This window comes from Schistocerca cancellata, chromosome 5 (assembly GCF_023864275.1).
Source record: "Schistocerca cancellata isolate TAMUIC-IGC-003103 chromosome 5, iqSchCanc2.1, whole genome shotgun sequence".
Taxonomy (NCBI): Eukaryota; Metazoa; Arthropoda; class Insecta; order Orthoptera; family Acrididae; genus Schistocerca; species Schistocerca cancellata.
This window is the reverse complement of record NC_064630.1, coordinates 203,113,068-203,125,454: the sequence shown is the minus strand read 5'-3', so window position 1 is coordinate 203,125,454 and position 12,387 is coordinate 203,113,068.

Here is a 12,387-nt window from a genome sequence, read left to right as displayed (position 1 = left end):
GCACTTGGGCTACCTCCAATAACCTAAGTCATCCGACCTCTGCCTAATCCTAGGTATTGGGTGGAAAAAGACCCAGCCTATGCTGCATGTAAGTCTTTATTTTCAGTCTTTATTTAAACACTTAGAGGCAGTATCACCATCAAGTGTGTTCCCCCCCGAGATCCAGAGTCCAACTCAGCTAGTACACAGTACTGCCACCAGAGGGTGCTGTTATCCCTTCTGTGATGTAATCCAGGATGACGCTCTGGTGGTGCACATGAAGAACCTCACAACAGGAAATCCAAGGGTATATTGTTTATTTATAAAAAATTCAGTTTGTAGGGGTTGGATTTTTGTGGTTCATTATTCTCAGCTGTTAGGAAACATGTAGGTCTTGTAAGAAGTAATTACATGCAGCAAACATGTTGCATAACCTAATGTTTTGGACTGTAGGTGTCTTAACCGAATGTTTGGTCATTTGTCAGCACTTAACCTATTGGTCTGTTAAGTGGTTTTCCATGTCACCCGCATTTCCTTAAACTATTGTACTGGCTTTGATACTAAATTAAGTAATTAGTTATGTCCTCCCAACACTTTCTGGTTCACTTTTCGAATTTCACATGCTTTTGAATGCCATTTCTGGCACATTCTTCTTTGTCACCCATCTCCTTTAATTATTGTGCTGAGTTTTACATAAAATTATGCAAATTAACCTAGTGTTCTGCATTTAACCTGCTGTTCTGTTCCATGTCATCCACTCACGCACACCCACCCATTAACTACTGTACTGCTAACACCACGTTGATATAAAAAGTTTATGCAAATTAATTAACTCAATATTTTTCACATGTATGGAGTAGATTTCTTTTTAAATTTGTAGCATCCTATTGGTTGGTGAAATCGAAGGAATACAGTTTAAAAAAAGAACGCTAATAAAAAATCACATCCCGCCACTCGACGCCCATCATCGCCGCCGCCCCAGCCACCACCACCACCGCTTCACCCGCCCCAGATCCTGCCCTGGCCTCAGTCGCCACAGCATTGCTCTGGCGTCCATAGGCCGCCCTCCCTGAGGCTAGTGGGTTAGGGCTGCAGCAACCAGGCTGCTCGCAGCAGCCCGATTCCGCAGCGTCTCCTCCTCCGCCGTCACGTCTTCGCCGATCATGTGAAGTACAGCACACACCCCTGTTCACCTCGATTATGTCAAGGATGGGGAAGGAAATCGGCAGTGCCCTTTCAAAAGACCCATCCCAGCATTTGTATGTAGCGACTTAGGGAAATCGCGGAAAATATAAATCTGGATGGCAGGACGGGGGTTTGAATCGTCGTCCTCCCGAATGCGAGTCCAGTGCGCTAACCACTGCACGACCGCGCTCGGTTGATATACGTCGATGCCGAGGATGGTTAATTATTGTCCTAGCCTCACTTTCTCTAAATCTCTAACCTACTGAGCCGAGAAACTGTCACACCACACTTTCCAGCCAATGACTGACGGACTTCGACAAACTGTTAAAGCAGTATGGAAGAATGTACCCGTATCTGTCATAGAAGCTGAATTGGACTCGTTGCCCAGCCGGATTGGACCTAATGTTGCTACTGGAGGTGGCAAATCCCCCTGCTAAATTTTTTGCACAGTGTACATCCTAAAAATCGCACACAAATTTAATCAAGTTTTCCCCCTACTACGATGAATACACGCAATAAGTAAAAGTTCATTATTTTCTATCCTTTCTGATATTGCCGTTTTAATGGCCATCACTGTATTTTGTGAAGAGTAATAGTCCTGTAATACGTTCGTCAGGTACGCCCTAAGCTGCTGTCATTTCCGAATATATCTGTAGAAAGATCCTTGCTATGTTAGGCTACTCAGTAACAGTGTAAAAGCAGATTTTTGTGTGGTACTTTAGTATTCAAGTGGTGTGTGCAGTAAGACAAATGACTGTCGAGCAGATCACAAGTTCTGACCACTGGTCAAGTAGGACTCAGGTCTCCCTGTCATGCACAGAAAGTTGGAAGCCACATGGCGTGAGGTCTGCGTAACTACAGCTCCAATGGCGCTGGCCTGTCAACCTGTCAACACGGGCAGTCGGAGGAACGGGAAAAGACAAATCAGAGAGCAATTACGGTTCACCGTGGGGGTGTTCTTCATTACAACATGGTCCGGAGACAACATATGGATGGATGAATCCAAAACAGAAAGAATCATCTGGAAACCGCAAGGAGGATGAACTGCGACGAGTGTACCCCACCATTTTTGATATTGCTCACATCATTGTTTCACGAGAATGTGGAGCGTTCCGGACCACGTGTACTGCTTTTCGAACAAGAGGAGGTGATCCGACACTTCCAACTACAGCAGCAGATGACCACTACGTTGTGCTACAGCGAAGAATGGATCCACGTCAAACAGCAAGTGCAATTACAACCAGATTTAGCGGGACTGAAAGGCACTTCCTCTCATGCTGCACACTGGCACGACGACAACGTGGGGCTGGTCTGTTTGCGCGTCGACCCGTATGTTGTGTTCCGTGGACTAACGCACGTGGGTGGCACAATTTGCGAGGGTGCCAAGAGCAGAGGTTTTGGACCACAGGGGAGTGGTCTTCTAGGATGTAATCAGATTCAGTCTGAGTAATGATTCTGGACGTACCCTCATATGGGGAGAGGTGGGCACACGTAATAAACCCAGGAAAATTCTCGAATATGATGGCGGTCTTGGTGTTAATATGTGGTGAAGCATCAAGTTGCATGAGCGTACTGACCTCCATATTTTTTAACACAATACACCCACTGGTCAACGTTAATGCAACACTCTCCTCCTTTCCCATGTGTGTCTTTTCGAGGATGCATGCAACCCTCATTTCATTTTTATGGGCGAGATTGCGCGACACCATCGAACAGCGCAGCTGGAGGAGCTCTTGGAACGAGAGGGCATTTGGCGAATGGACGGGCCTCCCCGTTCCTACGCCTTAACTCCCTTCAGGCACTGTGGGATGCGTTGGGGAGAAGTACTGCAGCACGTCCATATCCACCAACGACCACCCAGCAATTGTCAATCGCACTAGTGGAGAAATGGAACGATCTATCACAAGAACTCCGTATCTACTATAGATTAGATTATATTAGATTCAGTTTTCGTTCCATAGACCCAAAAATGTGAAGATTCTCGTGAGTGTGGAACAAGTCGTATAATGTAAAAAACATAAAACATCTGAATATAGTACTCAGTACCCTGACATTTGTCAGGAGATTGTCAAAATAGGTGAATTCATTACAATGAACTGGAACTGCTAATATACACAGAATTAGTACTCTTTCGGAATGACACATTGTTACGCACTTTTAGTAATATAATACACAGTATCTTGACTTCTGTGACAAACTGCTGTCAAACCTTTAATGCAACAGACATTTTTACTTAAGCTGGTGTAACAGTTCCTATTAAGATATTCATCTGTAGAGTAGAAGGAGTTGCCTATCAAAAAGACTTTAAAACTCTGTTTAAACTGTGCTTTATCTCAAACCGAGTTCTTTATCATTGCCGGAAATTTATTTTAAAATGTGTATTCCTAAATATTGGACCCCTTCCTGGGCCAAGTTAAGAGATTTTAGGTCTTTATGCAGATTGTTCTTATTCCTATTTTTGATACTACGTATTGAGCTATGGTTGGAAACAGAGATATACAGGGCGAGTCAAAGTCCTTGGACACCTTGATAAGTTGGAAGATTAAAGGGAATATTGAAATGTGATGATGGGAACATAGGTTTGGTGTGGTGCCGCAAATTTCGGAGTGAATGTCATTCATGGCCATCATCTTTAAATCCGCCATTTTGGATTCAAGTCTTTTTTTTAATGGGATGGGGAGTGTATGACACATCAAATAACACTCATTTGAGCTCCGGAATTTAGTGGTGTAATTTGTTTTTGCTTATCTTGTACGGTTTAGAGGTTATTAATGTTCAAAGTTGGGAAATTACCTTCATACCGACTGCTACAACACATGTTCTACTTGTTGTCCATCCTGTGCAATGCACAATGGTAGTCGCCGCAACCACATTAATAACTTATAACTGTACAAGATAGACAAAAATATATTACACCTCTCAATTCCACAGCTCAAGCAGGTATTATTTTATGTTTCATGCTCCCCCCTTCCCATAAGAAAAATGACTTCAATCCAAAATGGTGGATTTCAAGATGGCGGCCATGAATGACATTCACTCCAAAAGTTGCGTCCCCACGTCAAACCTATGTCCCCATCATCACATTTCAATTTTCCCTTTAATCTTCCAACTTATGAAGGTGTCCAAGGACTTTTGACTCACCCTGCGTTATTTGCAAAAAAAAAAAAAAATATTTAAGGAATAAATATACTGAGAAGCAGCGGTTAGAAACAGCGTTCCTTGAACAGGTTTCTACGTGATGTTCTTGAATTTACACCACAAATGAGTATTATTAACAGGCTTTTACACACTAAAATCTATTGCTCGGTTTGATCGAGTTATCCGAGAATATGATCCCGTATGCATAATAGAATAAAAGAATGCAAGTTCTTTTTTATATATTTATACCTATTGCATCTGACATCATTCTCACTGCAAATACAAACTTGTTTAGGAGCTTCAGAAATTCGGTAATATGCCCTTCCCAACTGAATTTATCATCGAGTTGTAACCCCGAAAATTTAACACTGTCAATCTCTTCGATCTACATGTCTTCATATGTTATGCACATGCTGGAAGGATGTCTCTTACAGGTTCTGAACAGCACATAGCGAGTTTTTTAAAAGTTTTATGACAGTAAATTAGCTTTAAACTATTTAATAGTGCCAGTGAAAACCTCATTAGCAGCCATTTCTAAATCTGTATTTGTCTTGGCACTTATTGGACTGTTTGTATCATCTGCAAACAAAAACAACTTAGCATCTGGCAATGTAAGATAAGAGGGAGCATGGTGTAGAGCATGCACTGCCGTCTATGACAAGTACACATCCTATTAAGAACCATGTCCCGGCTTCTGTAAAGACCTGTGAACCATCATGAATCATGCTGATTTCAGTGTAATTATCGCTTTTCAATAAAAATGTCATTTCTGTTTGTCTCATTGCATATCTTTTTCAGTTACCTTCTGTTCTACAACGTAGCAGTTCTTCCTACGCTATGTAATCAAAACCATCCGGACACCTAGCTGAAAATGACTTACAAGTTCGTGGCGCCCTCCATAGGTAATGCTGGAATTCGATATGGTGTTGGCCCACACTTAGCCTTGATGATACCTTCCACTATCGCGGGCACACGTTCAATCAGGTGTTGGAAGTTTCTTGGGGAATGGCAGCCCATTTTTCACGGGGTGCTGCACTGAGGAGGTATCGATGTCGGTCGGTGAGGCCTGGCACGAAGTCGGCGTTCCACAACATCCCAAAGGTGTTCTACAGCATTCAACTCAGGACTCTATGCAGGTCAGTCCATTACAGGGATGTTATTGCGTGTAACCACTCCGCCACAGGCCGTGCATTCTGAACAGCTGCTCGATAGTGTTGAAAGATGCAATCGCCATCCCCAAATTGCTCTTCAACAGTGGGAAGAAAGAAGGTGCTTAAACATCATTGTAGGTCTGTGTTGTGATAGTGCAATGCAAAACATGAAGGAGTGCAAGACCCCTCCATGAAAAACACTACACACTATAACACCACCGCCTCCGAATTTTACTGTTGGCACTACACACACTGGTAGATGACGTTCACCGGGCATTCGCCATACCCACACACTTCCATCGGATCACCACATTCTGTACCGTGATTCGTCACTCCACACAACTTTTTTCCACTGTTCAGTCGTCCAATGTTTACGCTCCTTACACCAAGCGAGGCGTAGTTTGGCATTTACCGGCGTGATGTGTGGCTTATGAACATACGCTCGACCATGAAATCCAATTTTTCTCACCTCCCGAATAACTGCCATAGTCTTGCAGTGGATCCTGGTGCAGTTTGGAATTCCTGTGTGATTGTCTGGATAGATGTCCACCTATTACACATTACGACCCTCTTCAACAGTCGCCGGTCTCTGTCAGTCAACAGACGAGGTGGGCCTGTACGCTTTTGTGCTTTTGACCCTGTCACATTCCAACTTCACTATCACATCGAAAACAGTGGATCTAGAGATGTTTAGGAGCGTGGAAATCTCGCGTACAGACATATGACATAAGTAACACCCAATCACTTGACCACGTTTTAAGCCCACTCATTCCGCAGAGCGCCCCATTCTCCTCTCTCACTATGTCTAATGACTACTGAGGACGCTGATATGCAGAACCTGGTAGTAGGTGGCATTACAATGCATCTAATATGAGAAATGTATGTTTTTGGGAGCTTCCGCATCCTTTTGATCACATAGTGTATGTGTGGTCCAAGATACATCGAGATACGTTACTTGGCAATGATACATAGGGGGAAAGTCACTTTCGTCCTCAAGTTTTGCGAACCAGTTGTAAGCGTAACACCCCAACCGTCATTTATCTGGTTTTGGCGTGTGTTCACCCCAGCTAATTGACTAACAGATCAACAGAGAGTGCAAAACTGACGCAATATCGGATAACACAAAGAAAGTAATAAGGCCCTGTGACTCCTGATTGAACTGCAGTGGCAGTGTTGACATTAATTGATTCAGAATTGATCACTTTTAATTGAAAAGGGATGCACATTGATGTTACATGCAGCTATTGAACACCAGATGCAAATGTTGAACATAAAATTAATTAAGAAAGTGACTTGGGATTTCAACTACTTGATTGAAAACAGATGCAGTCGATTAGCACAGATTTATTTTTACTCATGACCTTCAATCATCACATGACTCTCCTAACAGGCAGTGGTAATAAATTGCGTCTGCGTGGAGTAAAGCGCGATAAATCAAAAGTAATTCCTATCGACTGACCCAGGCGTAATGCGAAGTGCGAGAAGAATTCTACAATACAGGGCCCATGAAACCCTCATGGAAACTTTGCCGACGTGATCCAACAAATTAATCAGTGGCCGAAGCGGGCGCAATATCACCGAATTCAGCGTGGTGGAGCGGCGTCATTGTGTGGACATTGGCCGAGCTCGTGGTGCTGCAAGGCTGCGCTCGTCTATTCACTCCTAGCTATCTTGCTCAGTACATAGCTGAACCAAAACTTCCTACCTCCAAACCCAATCGTTCCATTTGCTAAGTCCTAAACTGCAGAGATGCTCACTCTTTCTCAGGCAAGCTGAGTCAAGAACGCCATGTCCGCACTCTAGGCAAGCTGGGAACGGAAGACCTCTATGGAGACTTCTCACAGTCCGCTCTTTGCCTCGGTTTCCCCTCCAGCAAAATCACTTACGCCAATTGCAGCACAAGTCGCGTTAATTATGCGTCGCTTCCTAGTGCCAACCAACGCCTGCTCTGCGAAGTGAACAAATTCCCACAAAATTTCCCATCCTCTCAACTTCTATTTTGCTCCTCCCAGGCCACCCATCAAGGTTAGCGTCTGCACAAACACCAAGTTTTCCGGAATTCTGACCCCCAGGAGAGTACTTCAAATTCCTTGGTCCTACGTTCCCATCGGAGGCCGGCGTATTTCATCCTGTCGCTCTTCACCTGGTTTGCTTCAGACTCTGCGGACCGTGAATTCAGCGTGAAGTTGCTATAGTCACGAATATGCATATTTTGACCTCTGTTGACCGCTCCACCCTACTGTTTGCTCAACGTGAGTTAGGTGATCTTTAATGACTTCATGTAAGGGGCATAGTTCTTGCCATTTTACATAAGATATCTATAGTAACTGACATAAATGAAAATAATGTATATTCTTTCTCTCAAAACTTTCTCCTCATGTAACATCTGCTTAAGACATCGTATTCAGCTGTTGAGGAATATTGACTGTTGGTTGGCCCTGTGCCACGCATGTGAACAGTGTCGTAAAACAAAACCTTAAACTTAGAAAAATACAGAAATTGAAATAACGAAAAGTAATCTAATTAAACACCAAAAGAAACTAATTGTGTACTCAGTGAAACCTATTTAACTAAAACTCAGTACTGGAGTGCATTACAAAAGCTGTGCGACGTAAACTGTAATTTCTAACTTGACTTGTCCACAAAAATAAAATAAAAACTGCTCTACTCGGAAGATAAATAAATGTCGAGATTACCTACACTGTCAACTGTAAATTAATCTCCTTCGTTATCAGAACACCTGACAAGACTAACTAGGAGCTGTTTCCTCATAAGAATGCAAAGTGAGATCTGCCCTGAAATGAAAATAACTTACCTCAGGGTTAGCATCTTATTTTGTGCCTGGTGTAATGAATTCCTCGAAACCAAATAGCAATCAGCAGATGCAGCAGCTAAAGAAAAAATAAGCTATCCACCATAATGTGATAGATGGCGCTGTAATAGCCACAAATATATGGCTCACAATTTTATACGAACAGTTGGTAACAGGTAGGTTTTTAAATTAAAATACAGAACGTAGGTACATTTGAACATTTATTTCGGTTGTTCCAATGTGATACATGTACCTTTGTGAACTTATGATTTCTGAGAACGCATGCTGTTACAGCATGATTAACTGTAAATACTACATTAATGCAATAAATGCGGAAAATGATGTCCGTCAACCTCAATGCATTTGGCAATACGTGTAACGACATTCCTCTCAACAGCGAGTAGTTCGATTTCCGTAATGTTCGCACATGCATTGACAGTGCACTGACGCATGTTGTGAGGCGTTGTCGGTGGATCACGATAGCAAATATCCTTCAAGTTTCCCCACAGAAAGAAATCCGGGGACGTCAGATCCGGTGAACGTGCGGCCATGGTATGGTGCTTCGACGACCAATCCACCTGTCATGAAACCGCTTCAACCGCACGCGAGCTATGTGCCGGACATCCATTATGTTGGAAGTACGTCGCCATTCTGTCATGCAGTGAAACATCTTGTAGTAACATCAGTAGAAAATTACGTATGAAATCAGCATACATTGCACCATTTAGATTGTGATCGATAAAATGGGGGCCAATTATCCTTCCTCCCATAATGCCGCACCATACATTAACCGGCCAAGGTAGCTGATGTTCCACTTGTCGCAGCCCATTAGTATATATTATGCCGGTTTATGTTACCGCTGTTGATGAATGACACTTCGTCGCTAAACAGAACGCGTGCAAAAAATCTGTCATCGTCCAGTTATTTCTCTTGTGCCCACAGGCAGAACTGTACACGACGTTCAAGGTGGTCGCCATGCAATTCCTGGTGCATAGAAATTTGGTACGAGTGCAATCGATGTTGATGTAGCATTCTCAACACCGACGTTTTTGAGATTCCCAATTCTCGCGCAATTTGTCTGCTACTGATGCGCCGATTAGCCGTGACAGCAGCTAAAACACCTACCTGGGCATCATCATTTGTTGTAGGTCGTGGTTGACGTTTCACATGTGGCTGAACACTTCCTGTTTCCTTAAAAAGCGTAAGTATCCGGCGAACGATCCGGACACTTGGATGATGTCATCCAGGCCACCGAGCAGCATACATAGCACACGCCCGTTGGGCATTTTGATCACAATAGCCACACATCAACACGATATAGACCTTTTCCGCAATTGGTAAACGGTCCATTTTAACACGGGTAATGTATCACGAAGAAAATACCGTCCGCACTGACGGAATGTTTCGTGATAGCGCGTACTTATACATTTGTGACTATTACAGCGCCATCTGTCACAAAGCGAAAAAAGTGGTCAAACTAAAACATTCATATTTCGTTACGTACTACATGAATATGTAATTAAAATGGGGGTTCCTATTTTTAAAAAACGCAGTTGATATCCGTTTGATCTATGGCAGCGCCATCTAGCAGGCAACCCATAGCGCCATCTGGTTTCGTGCTTCAAGCTAGACGAGCTTCGTTCTTTGTAGTTTTTTCGTTTGATGCTTATTCCGTGAGATATTTGGCCCGGTCACTATCAATAGACCATCCTGTATAGTCTGTATCAACATTAGTTACACGTGCGTACACAGTAGTCGTAATCGGTGATAACCGCACTTCACACTGTCACGTTTTATAGATTTCCTTCCAGCAGATATAGCACTATTAAAATAGCCGTGATTACTTTTGCTGTCGATAACAGCTATGTCGTTTAACCTAAATGAAATTAAAATGGGCAGCTGGCCAGACTTTGGGCTCGCTTCTGTGTAATGACCGACTAGGGCGGCGGAGGAGGAATGCGAGCGGAGCCGGCCCGCTGCGGGCGGCCGTATTTGGGCAGCCCCGTCCTGGGAGCGCCGCCACCTGCCGTTAATTGCCCGCCGTCTTAATGAGCGGCCGCGGCCGCGGGCGAGTTATGCGCCGCTGTCCCGGCCGGCTTTTTCGAGCAGTCGCCGCCCTGACGGATTGGCAGCCGCCCATTGTCCGCGGGCAGCGGTTCGCGACCGTGTCACCGTCCCGCCGACATGACAGCGGACAGCGCCCGTGACGTCACCGCCCAGCCGATTTATAGCCGGGCCTGCTGGCGCCGCTCCGAGCCTCAGGCCGCTCCCGTGTCTTCACCTACCAGCAGGCCGATGGAGACGTCAGAGACAAAGACGTGCGGCAATGCGAGAGGGACGTTACTCTAAAGAGACCTGACCGCACTGAATGGATACTTTCGAAATTGCAGACTCCAAAAAACCCAAGTAAAACAGACATTACACCTTACTCTTAGCCATTACAAATGGTTCAGAACACGTAAAAGTATATTTAGTACAAAAAAGGAAAACTGCTACTAGTCACATTTTCCAGGTACACTACTGTCCATTAAAATTTCTACACCAGGAAGAAATGCACATGATAAACGGGTATTCATCGGACAAATATATTACACTAGAACTGACATGTGATTACAGTTTCAAGCAATTTGGGTGCATAGATCTTGAGAAATCAGTACCCAGAACAACCAACTCTGGCCTAATAACGGCCTTGATACGCTTGGGCATTGAGTCAAACAGAGCTTGGATGGCGTATACAGGTACAGCTGCCCATGCAGCTTCAACACGATACCACAGTTCATCAGGGGTAGTGACTGGCGTATTGTGACGAGCCAGTTGCTCGGCCACCATTGACCGGACGTTTTAAATTGGTGAGAGATCTGGAGAATGTGCTGGCAAGGGCAGCAGTCGAACATTCTCTGTATCCAGAAAGGCCCGTACAGGACCTGCAACATGCAGTTTTGCATTATCCAGCTCAAATGTAGGGTTTCGCAGAGATCGAATGAAGGGTGGAGCCACGGGTCGTAACGCATCTGAAATGTAACGTCCACTGTTCAAAGTGCCGTCAATGCAAACAAGAGGTGACCGAGACGTGTAACCAATGGTACCCCGTACCATCACAGCGGGTGATACGCCAGTATGGCGATGACGAATCCACGCTTCCAATGTGCGTTCACCGCGATGTCGCCAAACACGGATGCGACCATCGTGATGCTGTAAACAGAACCTGGATTCATCCGAAAAAATGACGTTTTGCCATTCGTACACCCAAGTTCGTCGTTGAGTATACTATCGCAGGCCCTCCTATCTGTGATGCAGCGTCAAGGCTAACCGCAGCCATGGTCTCCGAGCTGTAGTCCATGCTGCTGCAAACGTCGTCGAACTGTTCGTGCAGATGGTTGTTGTCTTGCAAACGTCGCCTTGTGTTGACCCAGGGATCGAGACGTGGCTGCACGATCCGTTATAGCCATGCGGATAAGATGGATGTCATCTCGACTGCTAGTGTTACGAGGCCATTGGGATATAGCACGGCGTTCTGTATTACCCTCCTGAAGCCACCGATTCCATATTCTGCTAACAGTCATTGGATCTCGACCAACGCGAGCAGCAATGTCGCGATACGATAAACCGCAATCGCGATGGGCTACTATCCGACATTTATCAAAGTCGGAAACGTGATGGTACGCATTTCTCCTCGTTACACAAGGCATCACAACAACTTTTCACCAGGCAACGCTGGTCAACTGCTGTTTGTGTATGGGAAATCGGTTGGAAACTTTCCTCATGTCAGCACGTTGTAGGTGTCGCCACCGGCGCCAACCTTGTGTGAATTCTCTGAAAAGCTAATCATTTGCATATCACAGCATCTTCTTCCTGTAAGTTAAATTTCGCCTCTGTAGCACGTCATCTTCGTGGTGTAGTAATTTTAATGGCCAGTAGTGTATAAGCTGGAGTTGTCCTATGATGTCCCATGTGAGCTCCATTGGAGACTGTTCTGGTGATCGAATAGGTCAAGGCAACATCTCGACACTCTATAGAGAATGTTGGATTAAAACGGCGGTATGTGGGCGAGCTTTATCGTTTTGGAAAACACCCCCTTGAATGCTATTCATGAATGGCGGTAGAACAGGCTGAATCACCAAA